This window comes from Choloepus didactylus, chromosome 14 (genome assembly GCF_015220235.1).
Source record: "Choloepus didactylus isolate mChoDid1 chromosome 14, mChoDid1.pri, whole genome shotgun sequence".
Classification (NCBI taxonomy): domain Eukaryota; kingdom Metazoa; phylum Chordata; class Mammalia; order Pilosa; family Megalonychidae; genus Choloepus; species Choloepus didactylus.
The window spans coordinates 22,637,289-22,652,832 of NC_051320.1; the positions used below are offsets into that span (position 1 = coordinate 22,637,289).

At 38.4% G+C, this 15,544-nt stretch overlaps 1 pseudogene; it reads left to right on the top strand.

Moving 5' to 3' along the window:
* Nucleotides 1-3,488: 3,488 nt before the first annotated feature.
* Nucleotides 3,489-4,075, top strand: LOC119508796 (annotated as a pseudogene).
* Nucleotides 4,076-15,544: the final 11,469 nt, after the last annotated feature.

Below are 15,544 nucleotides of genomic sequence, written 5' to 3' on the forward strand. Positions count from 1 at the left end.
AATTGCCAATAGATAGAACAAAAGCTGGGATCCTGAATAATTTTTAAGGGCGGAAGGGAGTCCTCAGACAAAAACATTTGAAAACTGCTGCCTTTATGGTAATACCCAGTGTCTTATTTTCCCACATTTGCTAAAACAAATACCATACAATGGGTTGGCTTAAACAATGGGAATTTATTGGCTTGTGGTTTTAAGGCTAGGATAAGTCCAAAATTGAGATACAGGCAAGATGATGCTTTTTCTCTGAGACTGTGGTGTTCTGGGGCTGGCTGCCAGCAATCCTTGGTCCTTGACTTTTCTGTCACAGGACAATGCACATGGTGGCATCTTTTCCTTTCTCTTCTTGGTTCCATTGACTTTTGGCTCCTTCTCCCCATGACTTCTCCTTCCATGTACAATTTCCTTTGTTTATAAGGACTTCAGTGATATTGGATTAAGTCCCACCCGCATTCAGTCTGGGCACATCTTAACTAATAACATCTTCAAAGGTCCTACTTACAAATGGGTTCACAGCCAAGAACCAGAGGCTGAGACCTGAACATGCCTTTTATGCAGGATATGACTGGCTCCCCAACAGCCAGTGAAATGGAATTTTAAACATGTTTTAGTGAAAAAACTGCCATCTGGAAATTGTTAATCATTGCTTGGTTTCTGACGGTAGCAGCATCAAGTCACCTTGAACCTCTCCCTTTTTCTGGGCAAGTCACCATTGTTTTGGATGTTACATGGAAGTTCTTTGGGTGATGAGGCACAAACACAGATAGCCAGCCAGCCAAGAACACATGAGAGGACAACTTTGTTAGATCAAAAGCCCTGGAAGGGGAAAGGGGATAATGATGGTGGCAAAGGGTCCCACTGGGCTTGCTTAACCTAGGTTCCTGTGAGGGTCTATGGAAATGGAAGAAGGAAAGAAGCATACATGTGGGTCACAGGCTCCTACCTTTTATTGTGGCCCAGAGGGGAGGGATAGGGCTTTCCCGCAGATACTAGGCATCTGCAATTTCAGACTACCTGACCTAAAAAGCAAGGGCCATTTAGAGAAGCTGAGGGCAGCTTCTTATCATCCAAGCCATACGAAAGTATCCAAACTGCCAGTAAGTTACATGGTGCAAAAGGGCAGAAACAGCAGGGGCCATTTGCAGAAGCTAGGGGTGGCTCTGATCATCCAAATCATATAGAGGTGCAGGCCCTGCTAGTCATGGGTACACCTTGGGCAGGGCTAACTGGGATGGTCACTTAAAGGGAAATTTACGACTAAGCCAATCAGGATGACAAGGCACAAATATAATTTCTTTCATGCCATTACAACCATAACAGCCCTTGAGTCACTCAACAGACTATGCTGGCATTAGGATCCATCTCTGGTTTACCCCACCTTCATACCCACCTATACCACACCGACAAACCAAACTTAAAAGATTGTCCAAGAAGGGTGGGTAGCCCAGAGGTTTCAAGTGGGGGCCAATGGGAAAGAACTGAGCATACCAACTCCCTTTGTTCCTGTTTCAAAGTTTCTGTAACTGTCACCTCACCAGTGCTGGGAGGCAGGTAAGCTCAAAGAGTGCCCCTGAGGGTTACCCTGAGTTCAGGGGTTAGGCAAATGGGAGGTGAAAGGGAAGCCTGAATCTCACCAGGTCTTGGAGGCAACTAGTTCCAGAGAGTAGCTTTTGATCCATGAACAGACTGAAAAAGCCATATCATTAAAGAAAAGTTATCACTGAGAACCTGGGGTTGCATGCCCCCATGGGCTAAGGAGGCATCACCCTTCCCCACCCTGCCCCAGTCATTATGCCACAGCAGTGGCAGTGGCAGTGGCAGGGTGCTCTGTATTTGGCAACCTCAATACTGCTGCACTTTCCATGGCAGACAGCCCTTGAATGGTCCTACTGGATATCCAATTTGGGCAGTGATGACACCAAGGGCTGGAAACAGAGTAGCAGCCAAAAGTAGTGTTCTTAAGGGTATTGGCCATTTTCTTCTCTGTGAGGCAGTATTAAACAAGACTAGCAGCCTGGACTAAGTTCCTAGGGTTCCTAGACTGATCACAGGAGAGCCCCCTCCCACCCTCACCTCAGACCCAGTACCTCCAGCTAATTAAAGCAAGTTGGAGCTCAGGTGTAGTCATTTGGAAAACGACTATGAGATGACATTGTTTAGACTCTAAACTGTTGATGCCAGACACCCCAGTTTTTAGTTTCATTACTGTAATAGGTTGATTAACAGATCCCAAAGATACCTGTGAACTAATCCTCAGAACCTGTAAATATGCTTCATATGGCAAAAGGGACTTTGTGGATGTGATTAAGGTTATTTAGATGGGAAAACTAGCCTGGATTATCTGAGTCAGTCCTATCAAATCACACGAGTCCTTAAAGCAGAGAACCTTCCCTGATCGCAGTCAGAGTTAGATGGAACAAAGGACGTAACCAGACTGATGGCACACGAGAAAGAATCAACCTGCCATTGCTTTGAGGATAGAGGAAGGGGCCATGAACCAAGAATGCAAGCAGCCTCTAGAAGCTAGGAATGTCAAGAAAAGGAAACCTCTCCTAGAGCCTCCAGAAAGGAACATAACCCTACTGACAACTTGATTTAAATGAAATCATTTGATAGATTAAATGGAATGATTTGATAGATTAAATGGAATCATTTGATAGATTATCTTTTGTCACTGGCCTTTTCACTTAACATAATGTTTTTATGTTTTAGCCATGTTGTAACATGTATCAATACTTCATTCCTTTTTATTGCCGAATGATATTCCATTGTATAGATAGATCATAATTTGTTTATTTATTCATCAGTTGATGGACATTAGGATTGTTTCCACATTTTAGCTATTGTGAACGATGCTGCTAGGAACATTTTGTACAAGTTTTTATGTGGGTGTATGTTTTCATTTTTCTTCGGTATACACCCAAGAATGGATTGCTGGACCATATCAAAACTTCATGTTTAAAATTTTAGGAACTGTGAAACTGTTTCCCAAAACATCTGCACCCATGTGGAAATTCTGACCTCTGTAAGACAATCAAGTGTGTTGTTCAAAGTACGAATTTTGTGGTAATTAGCTACAGCAATGATAAGAAACTAATACAATTATCAGTGCCTTGCTCAAAGGGAATTCCTACTTTCCCTTTAAGACACTAGTTTGAGAATTACATGTGGAAATACCTGGAAGGGAACATCAGGACTCAGGGTGAATGGATAACTCTGGAACAGCTGAATCAGATGACCCTAGGCAGCAGGAAACACTGCAGGAGACTTGGCTGGGAGGTCTATGATCAGCCACCCTAGGCCCATGAGGAAATGATGTGAAGAATATTCACTGTGGATGGGGAATGTTGAAATCTGACTATTGTCTTTTATCTCAGGTCTGCATGAATTTTTAAAGTAATTTTGGGAATCATGTAGTCCTTATGTCTGCTCCATGCATAATTCCCCTCCATCACAGGGCAAAACTTCTCTTTCAGTTTTCAGTTCAGAAGAAGCCAAGGTGCAATTTCTTCAGTCATATCGTACCAGAGTTTATACAACACCAGCCACCCCTACCATGCTGCCCAAGTACGACCCCAATGAGATAAAAGTCATGTCCCTGAGATGCACCAGTGGGGAAGTCGGTGCCACATCTGCTCTGGCCCCCAAGATTGGCCCCTGGGTTATGACATTGCCAAGGCAACTGGTAACTAGAAGGGTCTAAGGATTACAGTGACACTGACCATTCAAGATACACAGGCCCAGACTGAGGTGGTATCTTCTGCCTCTGCCCCAATCATCAAAGCCCTCCAGGAACCACCCAGAGAAAGAAACAGAAAAATATTAAGCACAGTGGAAATAACACTTTTGTTAAGATCATCAATATTGCCTGACAGATGCGGCACTGATCTTTAGCCAGAGAACTTTCTGGAACCATTACAGATATTCTGGGGACTGCCCAGTCTGTGGCTGCAATGTTGATGGCCACCACCATCATGACATCATAGATGACGGAGATAAATTGCTTGTTAAGAATTACAAAGGGAAATATCTCAATAAAGGATCATTTGACAGCCATAAAAAAGGTGGGGTGGGGTGAAGCTATTTGCTTCACCCATGGAAAGTATCTTCTCATATAATTCGGTTTCATCTGGCTAGAATCAGAAGAGGTAGAGCCAGGGTGGTATCATAGTTAAGATCTCAGGTTCTGGAGTCAGACTTCCTGGGTTTGAAAACTCACTCTCCACTTACCGGCTGTTAGACCTTGAACACTTTTCTTATTAACCTCTCTGTGCCTCCATCCCCTCAGCTGTAAAATGGGAATAATCACAGTGCTTCCCCATGGAGTCCTCAAATAGCTTTACTGAAACGAGGTGTATAAAGTGCCTGTCACATAAGTCTTAAACAAGTGTTTTTATTATGATGTAGCCTGCGTCCTTCAAGGGACCCAAGGGTTACATTTCCTTAATTACATACCAGACAAATGGTTCCTAAGGAAACATTCCTCCACCTGTTCATGACTCTCCCATTAGTGCAGTTGACAGAAGCAAGTCACAGCTGCCAGCTTGCTGCCCAGATCAGGTGAGTTATCCTGAACAACTCAAATACTTAACCCTTATTGACATTTGCCATGTGCCAGGCACTGCTGTAAGCCATATATAGGGATTCTCCCCAGTTTACAGAAGAGTAAAGCGAAGAACACAGAGGTTAAGTAATTTGCCCAAGATCACACAGCCAGTAAGTAGTGGAGGTGGAATATGCACCCAGTCAGTCTTCTCTGAGGTTCCTGCCCTTAATCACCACAGTATACTGACTTTAAATTGAGTCATAATATGCCATTTAAACCTTAATGAATCCTACCTCTAAGTACTTACCCCTCACCAGGAAATAGGCAAGTATTGATTGGTTTTGAATGATTCCAAGGAGCTTTCAAGCCCTAGGTTACAAATGGTTCCCGGCAAAGGAGGTGCACAAGATGGACACGCTGCCCTGATGCAATCAGGCTTCTGGCCCCAGCTTGGAGAATGAAATATACAAGAAATAGGAAGAGAAAAAGAAACCTAAGCTCCGACTAATCAGCTTCTAGTAATTTTCCTGCTGCCTTTATATTCCAATAACCTGTTACCAATGAGCCACTAGAACAGAATTCACCTGACAACTTCTATGTCCCCATTGGTGGTAGGAGTGGGGACACTATAAATTCCTAGTGTCCCTCAAGCTTTGGAACATCTGCTTTCACTTGGTGTTGCCACTTTGTCAATTGTAATACTGTTAACAAAGCTCTCTTTTTTCTATTTGCAGTAGCAGTTCTTTCAAACAGCCAAAACTTCTCAAGAGTGGAAGGTTTCTTGGTAACTACTTCCTATGGGACAGGTTTAACTGATTTTATTTAATGGTTACACTGTGTTTGAAACTTTTTAACAAAACTAATATACCTTGTAGAGTTATTTTAGGGGGAACATGAGAAATAGTTTTTGGCTGAGTTATTCAGCTTGGTTTGAAACCACCTGGACATCAAGGAAAGAAGGAAGTGTTTGGGGTAACATAGAAAGGAAATATTAATTCAAGCATAGACCTAATTCTAAAAACAATACATTTGATCTCTTTGTCCTATGACTTGCTCCTGATGCATTCTGCATTTTTTCCTTGTTGGGTGTTTAGGTTTGCTAAAGCTGCTGGAATGCTATATACCAGAAACGGGCTGGCTTTTAACAATGGGGATTTATTAAGTTAAAACTTACAATTCTAAGGCTGTGAAAATGTCCAAAGTAAGGCATCAACAAGAGGATACATTCTCTAAAGAAAGGCTGCTGGCATCTGGAGTTCCTCTGTCACATGGGAAGGCACATAGCTGGTTCTTTGCTCCCAGATTTCATGGCCTTCAGCTTCTGATTCCAGTGGCTTTTTCTCTGAGCGTCTGTGTGTCCTCTCTTAGCTTCCCTGTGGCATCTCTCTCTAAGCTCTCTCCAAATGTCTCTGCCTTTTATCCTTTCATACAGGGCTCCAGTTAAAGGATTAAGACCCACCCTGAATGGGCTGGGTCAGATTTCAATTCAAACAACCTAATCAAAAGGTCCCACCCACAATAGGTCTGCACCCATAAGAATGGATTAAAATAACATGGCCTTTTCCAGGGTACATAATGGCTCCAAACTACCACACTGGGTAATTGGCTATTTTGTTTTTCAGTGGCTGCACCAGTGAATCCAGCTAAATTGGTTTTATCTCATCCCTAAACCATCATGTTCTACTTTGCACTTTTCTCAGGTAGATCTCAAGAGACTAATAAACACTTATTACTTCTCATAGTCCCCTGTGAAGGAGACCACCTTGGAGACCACAGAAGAGTAATTTGGGGTATAAATGAAAGCAAATGTCATTAGAACAGGGAAATTCTGGCCTCCTCTTCCCTGCCTGAGGCTGGGTCTTTACATTTGCTGTTTGGTGAGTGTTTTGTTTGGCCCTGCCTGAAATCTACCTTCTCTCCCTTTCTGTGCTTCCTCATGGTCATCTACTGTCAGGGTATTTCACTGGAGACTATAAGACTAAAAATTTTTAGACTTAGTTTCCTTCCTGCTCCCCTCTGCCCATTATAGCATCTCAGAAGAAGCATTTCCAAAAAAGGCTCTAAAAGGACCTTAACAAAAATTTTCTTCTATGGCAAAACATGCTGCAAAAGCTTCTACTCCAAAAGATGCAGCATTTCAGTTAGTAATGTAATTTGGGAGGCAGTAGGTCCTTTGCATCTAAGACAACCACCTCCTACCTATATCACAGATAATATAATTAGCAGCCCATGTAAGAAAACACGAGGAGATTATTTTCAGACATACATATTCATGGGTTTAGGGGTGAAATGATGTGACAGCTATAATTTATGTTTAAATAATTCAGCAAAAGAATTGAAGCAAATATGGCAATGTTAATTAAAAATCTAGGAGATGGCTATACTAGATGTTCATTATACTGTTTTCTCTCCTTTTTCACAATATTTGATTTTTTAATAGAAAGGAAAAAAAAAGAATGAAGAATAAGGAAATAGTGGAGAAAAAAAGATAAATATTACTATAGAGGACTTTCTCTGACATTATGAACCATAGGGCTCGACCTTAAATCCATACCTTCTGTCTGTTTATTATATTTGGAAATGGCCTGCAGGCTATCAGACTCCCTCTTCAGCTGCCTCTTGTAGATCCTCAATCAATTACAGCCCCAAAGTTGGAAAACTTGACACCCCAAGGTGCAGCCTTCCTGGGTGCTGCGCCTTTCATCTGTGTGCTGGTCTAGCAGGGTCAGGAGGGGTCAGATGGCCACAGAGCTGCTGGGTTCATGGTGCCTTGCAAAGGCCACCCTGCCAGGCTGCTCTTCACACTACCCATATAACTATTCTCTACATTTTCCTTAGGAGAAAAGCTGGGTAAAAGCTGGATAAGAACAGGTAAGAGTTGTTCCCTTACCTTGAATACCACTATCCTTTTCTCAATTTCCAAATACTACCTTTCAATATTCAAGTTCATATACTTCATTCTTTAATAAATCCACAACTACACCTGTTCGCACAGGTCTCTATGCTTTAGCAAAGTTCACTCTCAGTCATGGATAAGGCAACCTTGTCCATGTTTCAACATTAGTTGAAATGTCCAAATGGATCTGTTCACAGCCAGTGGGAGAGCCCTCAGGCTTTCACACAGAGGTGAGCTACACAGGTACTCCCCAGCCAGGCAGGATTCTCACTGGAAGGGTTCTTTGCCTGGAGATTAGGGCCAGGAGCAGTTATTTGAATAGGTTTCTTCTTAGATGCTGACATGGTGTTAGGGGTCAGAAGCTCAGGATGGAGAAGGATTCTGAGACCCATCGGGACTTGGGAATGAGTGATACAATTGATCAGTGATATCTGTCATGGTTCCCAGATACCACATATTTGCCATTCCTGACTTGGGTAAACAGGAAACCACTACAACAGATAACAAGTAGAAATGGAAAAGGCAAAAAGGGTTACAACCTCTACAGGATGGCACACATTGAACTTAAAGCTTCTGGAAAAATACAAGAGTAATTTGAGAAAAAATGGTCTTTAAGTCATTGTCAGCCACTAAAATGGCAGCTATTCAATAATGTGACTGTCATCTGGTGGGGTCATTTTATTCATTCATTCACTCATTTATCCATTCAACAAATATTTACTGAGAACCTACGAGGTGTGCATACTAAAATAAATAGGGAACATGACAGCACAATGGTTAATCATGGCTCCTGAATGTCTGGCTTCAAATCCCAGCTAACAATATCTTGAAGATGCTGAGAACAGTGTCTAATATAATGACAGCCTCAACAAATGTCAGTTGCTATCATCACCATCACCACCATCACCTGGCAGCATGATAATAAACAGAACCTAGCACTCTAGTAAGGGAATGCAGTACAGGTGTTTGGATGGGAGAACTAGTTAGGACCTCCCATTATGCATTCTCATGGCACCAGGCACTATTTTTTAACCCTTGTTTTACTGTCCTTGTCCAATATTTGTCTTCCCTGCTAGATTATAAGCTTCACAAGTTGTCTCCTTTATTCTCTATTGTATCCCCAGCCTGTAATAGATGCTCAATAAATATTTCTTGATTGATAGAGCAAGTGAATGAATTAATAAGTAAGAGCCACAATGAGAACTGTGACATGCACGGGAGTCACAACACAACACTCAGTGGGTACCTGCATGCCTTTTGGTTTGGGGTGAAGGATGGTCACCAGAAGAAACTGCGCACTTCAAAATGTCTGAATTAAGATTACCCTCAATATCTTAATGATAAGGGAATGCTCAGGAATGACTATGGTTTGTTAATTTTCTTCTGGTGTGGTAGGAGCATATTGGAAACAATGAAGTTATTTCAGGTATTTGTTTTTCCTATTCCTTTGTTTTATTTTGTCAGGAATTTTTTTTTCTTTTTTGATAAATAAAGTTTAAAAAAATTTTCTTTTGAATTGTACTAATCCTATAAAATGAATATACTTTCCATACATATTTTAATGCATTTACATAATTGATTCTCCAAAATGTTTCTCTCATTCTCCCTGGATTTCAATGAAGAGGAAATTCTAGTATAGACATTATAATAAAAGGCAGTGAGACCTTTTCTCTTCTATAAAAGCTCTGGTACATTTTCCAATTCATTTTTGCCGCAGCCTCCCAAAGGAGACTCAAAGCTTGCCAAACTCAAATATCATTAGAACTCAAACAAATCAAAGGAAGCAAGTTTTAAATCACCTCTGGATGTTCACTTTAAATAAGGATATTTAAGGCTAAGAAAGAATAAGCACAAATATAGCTCCAAGATCAGTGTGCTCTCTACTTTTATAACTCCATTGGTGATAGCATTGTTGTTGCTTTGTCAAATCCTGCTGCAGTTTGACCCTTCTCAGTGGGAAACTCATGATTAATAATGCTCTTAATTGCATTTCCTCCTGCCCTCACAGTTGATAGGAGAAGTGATGTATATCACAAGGAAACAATGAAAGGAGTTTTGAGGACAAAAAGGAAGTGCTGTATTAATGTTGGGTTCTGCCTTCTTCCTGCACCATGGAAAGTGGTGGTGCTTCTCTTCTGTTAACCAGAGGTCTCAGTCCCTGTTGTGATTCCCGCTCCAGCGTTTGACTGACAGGGAAGCCTTCCTAGACTCCCAGGCCTTTGATGTAAGCTCTCTCCCCATCTGCCATACAGGTCCAGGGCGGGAGGGGTGCAGGTTAATGAACCAATGAGCCAGGTTTTCTTCTTCAAGTACCTCTCCGGTTATAAGTTGATATAAGAGCTAAGGGACTCAAAATGCCTCTTTTAGGTCACAGGGAACCATGGCTTTTTTGGTGCAGTGAACCAATTGTGAGTGTTCAGGAGGAACTAAGGCAATACGGATGGTGTCCTGACTCAACACCTACAAAGGGATCTAATCAAATGGAGAAGTGTTGGGGAGAGGAGGGAAAGGAGTGATGATGGGCAGCAAACTTGACTTGGATTTAGAAACTGATTTTTATATCATTTGAGATAATTCAGTAACTTTCCTAAAAGTCAGGTTGAATTTCTATAAATAGGTTCCCCAGATTAATGAAATGCTTTTTAATCATTTCATCCTTTTGCTTTTAACATTAACTCCGTAGGAGAACTGGTAGGGGTGGGAGGGTAGAGAGGAATTGTAATGATCTAAAACCTTAACAGAGGAAATCTAGGAATTTTTGCCAATAGAGCACCTGCAAAATGTCCGGGACTTATTGAATATAAACTGTATTGATGAGGTAATATCATTTGACCCCCTGCATCCTCTTTGATGTAGATTTTACTTAAAATTTCATAGGAGAAACTGAGAAAAGAAGTTGTATCATATACCTTATGGGATTGAACTTAAAAACACTCCATTGATATTTCAGTTTTCCCACATTCCCTCTTCTCTGACAACTCTTTTCGCTCTGATCCTGGCTGTTTCCTCCACAACCACAAAAAACAATTTAGCTAACCACAGGTTTAATTGACAAATTTGCATACCCCAATTCAGTTGAACGAAGGGTCTTCTAGTTAGCAGAACCATTTCCCTTGGAAAGGAATTTACTGACCACATTTATTACTTGCAAGAAGTTAAAATAAGATAAGCCATTAAAATTCACCCTCATTTCTTCTGTGTGTGGCTGGTGAAGAGAGGTGAGAAGTGGAGTATAGAGATAGTAAGGAGGCCAAGTCCTCCCAAAAAGATGGGCCCAATAACCTAAATCTTGTATTTAGTCATGAGTTGTCTCAGTATTTTTGTTTTCCAAAGACTAAAATCTCTTTAGGAAAATTAAGGAAACAAAGTGCACTATTTCTATGATAGAAATAGAGAGATGCCTAAATCTGTATGTTGACTTCACTGAGAACATCTTTATGTAATGGTCCAAAATTTCATGTCACTAATTGGATAGAAATTTAAAGGTACAAAAATCAAAATAACCTATTCCTAGATGTTGAAGTTTTATGGATAACTGGCTCCCTATTCCAAAAACAACACTGAACAGAAATAAAGAGAGAAGTGTAGATCTATATGACAGTGATTATTCTTTTTTGCATGCTTAGAACATTAATGAAAATTGACCGTGTGATAGGCCATAAAAAAGAACAATAAATTCCAAATAACCAGTATCTCATAGACTCAGCTCTCTGACTGTAATCCAATAAAATTTTAAAACAATAACAAAAAGAAAACTTTTTAGAAAATATCATATGTTTATGGCTAATTATTTGGAAAAAAATAAAAATGGATTCCTACCTACTACCATAATAAAACAGTCTCCAAATGGATTAAAGACCTACATGTGAAAGATAAAATGTAAAGTTAATAGAAGAAGCCATAGGAAAATATCTTGGTAATCTAACAAAACAATTGATAGGTTTTATTACCTCAAAATTAAATATTATTTTTCAACAAAGGATACCATGGATAAAGTTACTAAAGTACAAATAAGATATTTGAAGCTTTGTAAGTTGACAAGTGATTAATGTATAGAACATATAATAACTCCTGCAGTTCAATAAGATAAAGGCAATAAGCCCAATAGAAAAATGGGCAAAGGATATGAATAGGCAACTTACAAAAAAGGAAACTAAAAAATACTAAAGTGCATAGAAGAGATACTCCAATTCATGGGTAATCAGAGAAATACAAAATAAAACAACAATGAATTATTACTCTAACCTTGTAGATTTGTAAAGTTGAAAGCTGAATAATTACAAGTGTTTGTAGGAATATGTCCTTCTAGTAGGAGGGTAGACTACTGCCATTCTGGAGGGTAACAAGGAACTACTTAGTCAAATTCTGTTTACATTTATTCTATGACCCAGAAATTCCCAAAGAATATATCCCTGGGAAATCCTCACATGGAGATATGAAGGAAATGTACAAGAATGTTCTTACAACTTACCAAAACTGAAGGATAAATAGAAAATCTGAACATTTCTATATCGATTAAAAGAATTGAATTTGTTGTCAAAAACCTTCCTAAAAAGAAAACTCCAGCCTCAGATGGTTCACTTATGAATTTTATCAAACATTTAAGGAAGAAATAATTTAAATTGTACAGAAACTCTTTCATAAAAATAGAGGAATGAACACTTTCCAACTTGGAAAGTTAGAAAGGATATAATCCTGATACCTAAATCTGACAGAGACATTACAAGAAAAGGGAGCTACAGAGCATATCCCTCCTGTATACAGACACAAAAATTCTTAATATAGTATTAGTAAATTGACTTTAGCATTACACAGAAAGTATAATTTATAATGATCAGAGGGGTTTATCCCAGGAATGCAAGATTGGTTGGATATTTGAAAATCAGTCAGTGTGGGTCACAGAATAAAGGAGAAAAACCATGCAATAATCTCAAAAGATACAGAAAGCAATTGAAAAAAACTGAATGCATACTCATGTTAAAACTCTCATCTATCTATGGGAAAAAGGGAATTTCCTCAATCTAATGAAAAGCACCAGAGTAAAATCTACAGCTAACATATTTCATAGTAAAGACTAAACTCAGGAACAAAGAAAGAATATATTTTCTCACCACCTCTGTTACAGTTTGCTAAAGCTGCCAGAGTGTCATATACCAGAAATGGGTTGGATTTTACAATGGGGATTTATTTGCTTACAAATTTACAGTTCTAGTCCACAAAAATGTCTAAATTAAGGGAGCAACTAGATGATACCTGGACTCTGAAGACGCCTGGTACCCAGGGTTCCTCTGTAAGATAGCAAGGCACATGGCCAGCATCCACTGGTCCTCTGCTCCTGGGTTTCACTGCTTTCAGCTTCTGGTTCCAGTGATTTCCTCTCTCAGCTGCTCTGGGAGCTTTTTCTCTCTAAGCTCTCTTGGCTTTTTCTGTCTTTTATCCTCTCAAAAAGGACTACAATAAGGGGATTAAGATCCACCTTGAATGGGTTGGGTCACATCTCAATTGAAATAACCTAATAAAAAGGTCCCACCCATAGGTCTGCACCCACAGGAATGGATTAAAAGAACATGGCCTTTTCTGGGGTACATAACAGCTCCAAACTACCACAACTTTTGTTCAGTGTTATATTAATAGGTCCAAGCCAGTGCAAGAAGACAAGAAAAAGAAGGCATAAAGATTGGAAAGGAAAAAGTAAAACTTTCTTTGTTCATGGATGATATAATCGTGCATGTAGAAAATCCTAAGGAATCTACAAAATAACTTTTATAATTAATCAATAAACTTAGCAAAGTCAAAGACATAGGGTTAGGGTGCAAAAACAAATTTTATTTCTATATGCTAATGGCAAACAATAGGAAAATGAAATTAAATAAGTAATTGAATTTACAATAGCACCAAGAAACTTAAAACACTTAGAACAAATTTAATAAAAGATGTGTAAGACCTCTGTATTGAAAAGCACAAAACATTGCTAAGAGAAATTAAAGGAGACATAAATAAATGGAGACATATACCATGTTCATGGGCTAGAAGACATAATATTGTTAAGATGTCAATTCTCCTCAAAATTAATCTATTGATTCAATAGAATCCCAATCAAAATCTCAACAGACTCTTTTTGTTAAAGTACCCAAGTCTGATTCTAAAATTTATATGAAAATGAAAAATTCCTAGTAGAACCAAACAATCTTGAAAAAGAACCAAGTTGGATGACTCATACTATCTGATTTCAAAACTTACTTTTCAGTAGAAGCCAAAGCTTTTCAATTGCAGGAAGAAAAGTCTTTTCAACAAATGATGTTGGAACAATTAGATAAATATTTGAAAATGAAATAAATTTCACAAAAGTAAAATACAGGAGAATGTCTTTGTGAGCTGGGAGTAAACAAAGATTTTCAGGACACGGAAATCACTAACTCTTAAAGAAAAAGTTGGAAAATGGCACGTCATCAAAATTTTTAAATTCTCTTCAAAAGATGTCATAAAAATGAAACACTAGGAGAAAAAATTCACAATACATAAATCCAAACAAGGTCTAAAATCCAGAATGTATAAAGAATTCCTACAAATTAATAACAAAAAGACCAAAAAACATTATAAAATAAATAAAAGACTTGAATAGACAGGTCACAAAACAATACATATATATATATATATAAATGACCAATAAGCCATGAAAATGTTCTCAATTTCTTTAGTCATTAGGGAAATACAAATTAAAACGAGTTACCGTTTCATATCCACCAAAATAGCTAAAATTCATAGCAAATGTTGACAAAGATGGGGAGCAACTGCAATTATATATTGCTGGTAAAATTGCAAAATGACCCAAGCACTTTGGAAAATTGTCAGTTTCTTATAAAGTTAAATATGTATCTACCTTATGGCTCAGCAATTCAACTCCTAGAGAAATGAAACATATATCCACAAAAAGATGGGTATGTTAATATTTACAACAATGTTATTCATACTAGGCAATAAATTAGAAATAATCCAAATGCCCATCAGAAGAAGAGTACATAAGTATATTATGGTTTAAACATATAGTAGAATACCACTCAGCAATAAAAAATAATAAACTATAGATACACATAACAATTGAATGAATCTCAAAAACATTATGTTGAGCAAAAGGAGCCAGACACACAAAAATACTTATTGTATGATACTAGGTATGTGAAGTTTAAACACAGGTAAAATAATTCATAGTGGCAGAAATCAGAAACTGGTTGTCTATGGGGATTGGGGATTAACTGGCTGTGGGAATAGGGAACTATTTGGGGTGATAGAAATGTCTTATCATTGTAACGGTGGTTATATGAGTATAAATGTATTTGTCAAAATTGAGCTGTGTGCTTAAAATCTGCACATTTCACTGTTTGTTAAATTACCTAAATGAAAAATATTGAGGTGATATAACCAAGAGAAGGAGGAAGAAATATGGCCAAGTAAAAGCTGTGAACATTCACCTTGGAAAAAAAATATAACAATGAAGAGAACCAAAGGAGATACAAAGCCACATGTCCCACTGATTGAAGCAATGTTCCTTGAGAGTGAATGAAAGGAAGCATTTCCATTTTATTTACTTCCAGAAGGTATTTTCTGAATGCTACAGGACTAATCTTGACCACAAGTAATTTTTTTGAAACAAACAGATATTCCATGATTTTATTTCCTTTTTAATGCATCTGACTCCTACAGTTTTTTTAAATATCTGAACCAAAATGAAACCTGAGAATAGCTTTATGTTATGCTAGTTGTTGTTTATGAAGAATTAACATGATACTTTTAAATAATTTTAAATTAAAATTCACCCAGCAGTCTTGTTACAACCTCCTACACATCTCCTGATATAGCTGCAGCTCTGCCTTGGGAAAGTACAATGTCCTGTTCATTTATTTTTAAGATCATTCTTTCTTCAGGTAATTGCAAGAAAAATCCAGCAAGCATGAGGCAAAGTGCTGTGAATTCCTAGGTTCCTTTTAAAGTAGCATCAATTTTCTCTTTATTTTGCACTCTAAGTATTTTTTCTGTGCCCTTTTTATTAAAGTCAACATTCACATTTTTAGAACTCATCCTTATATATATTACATTCAGATTTGCCA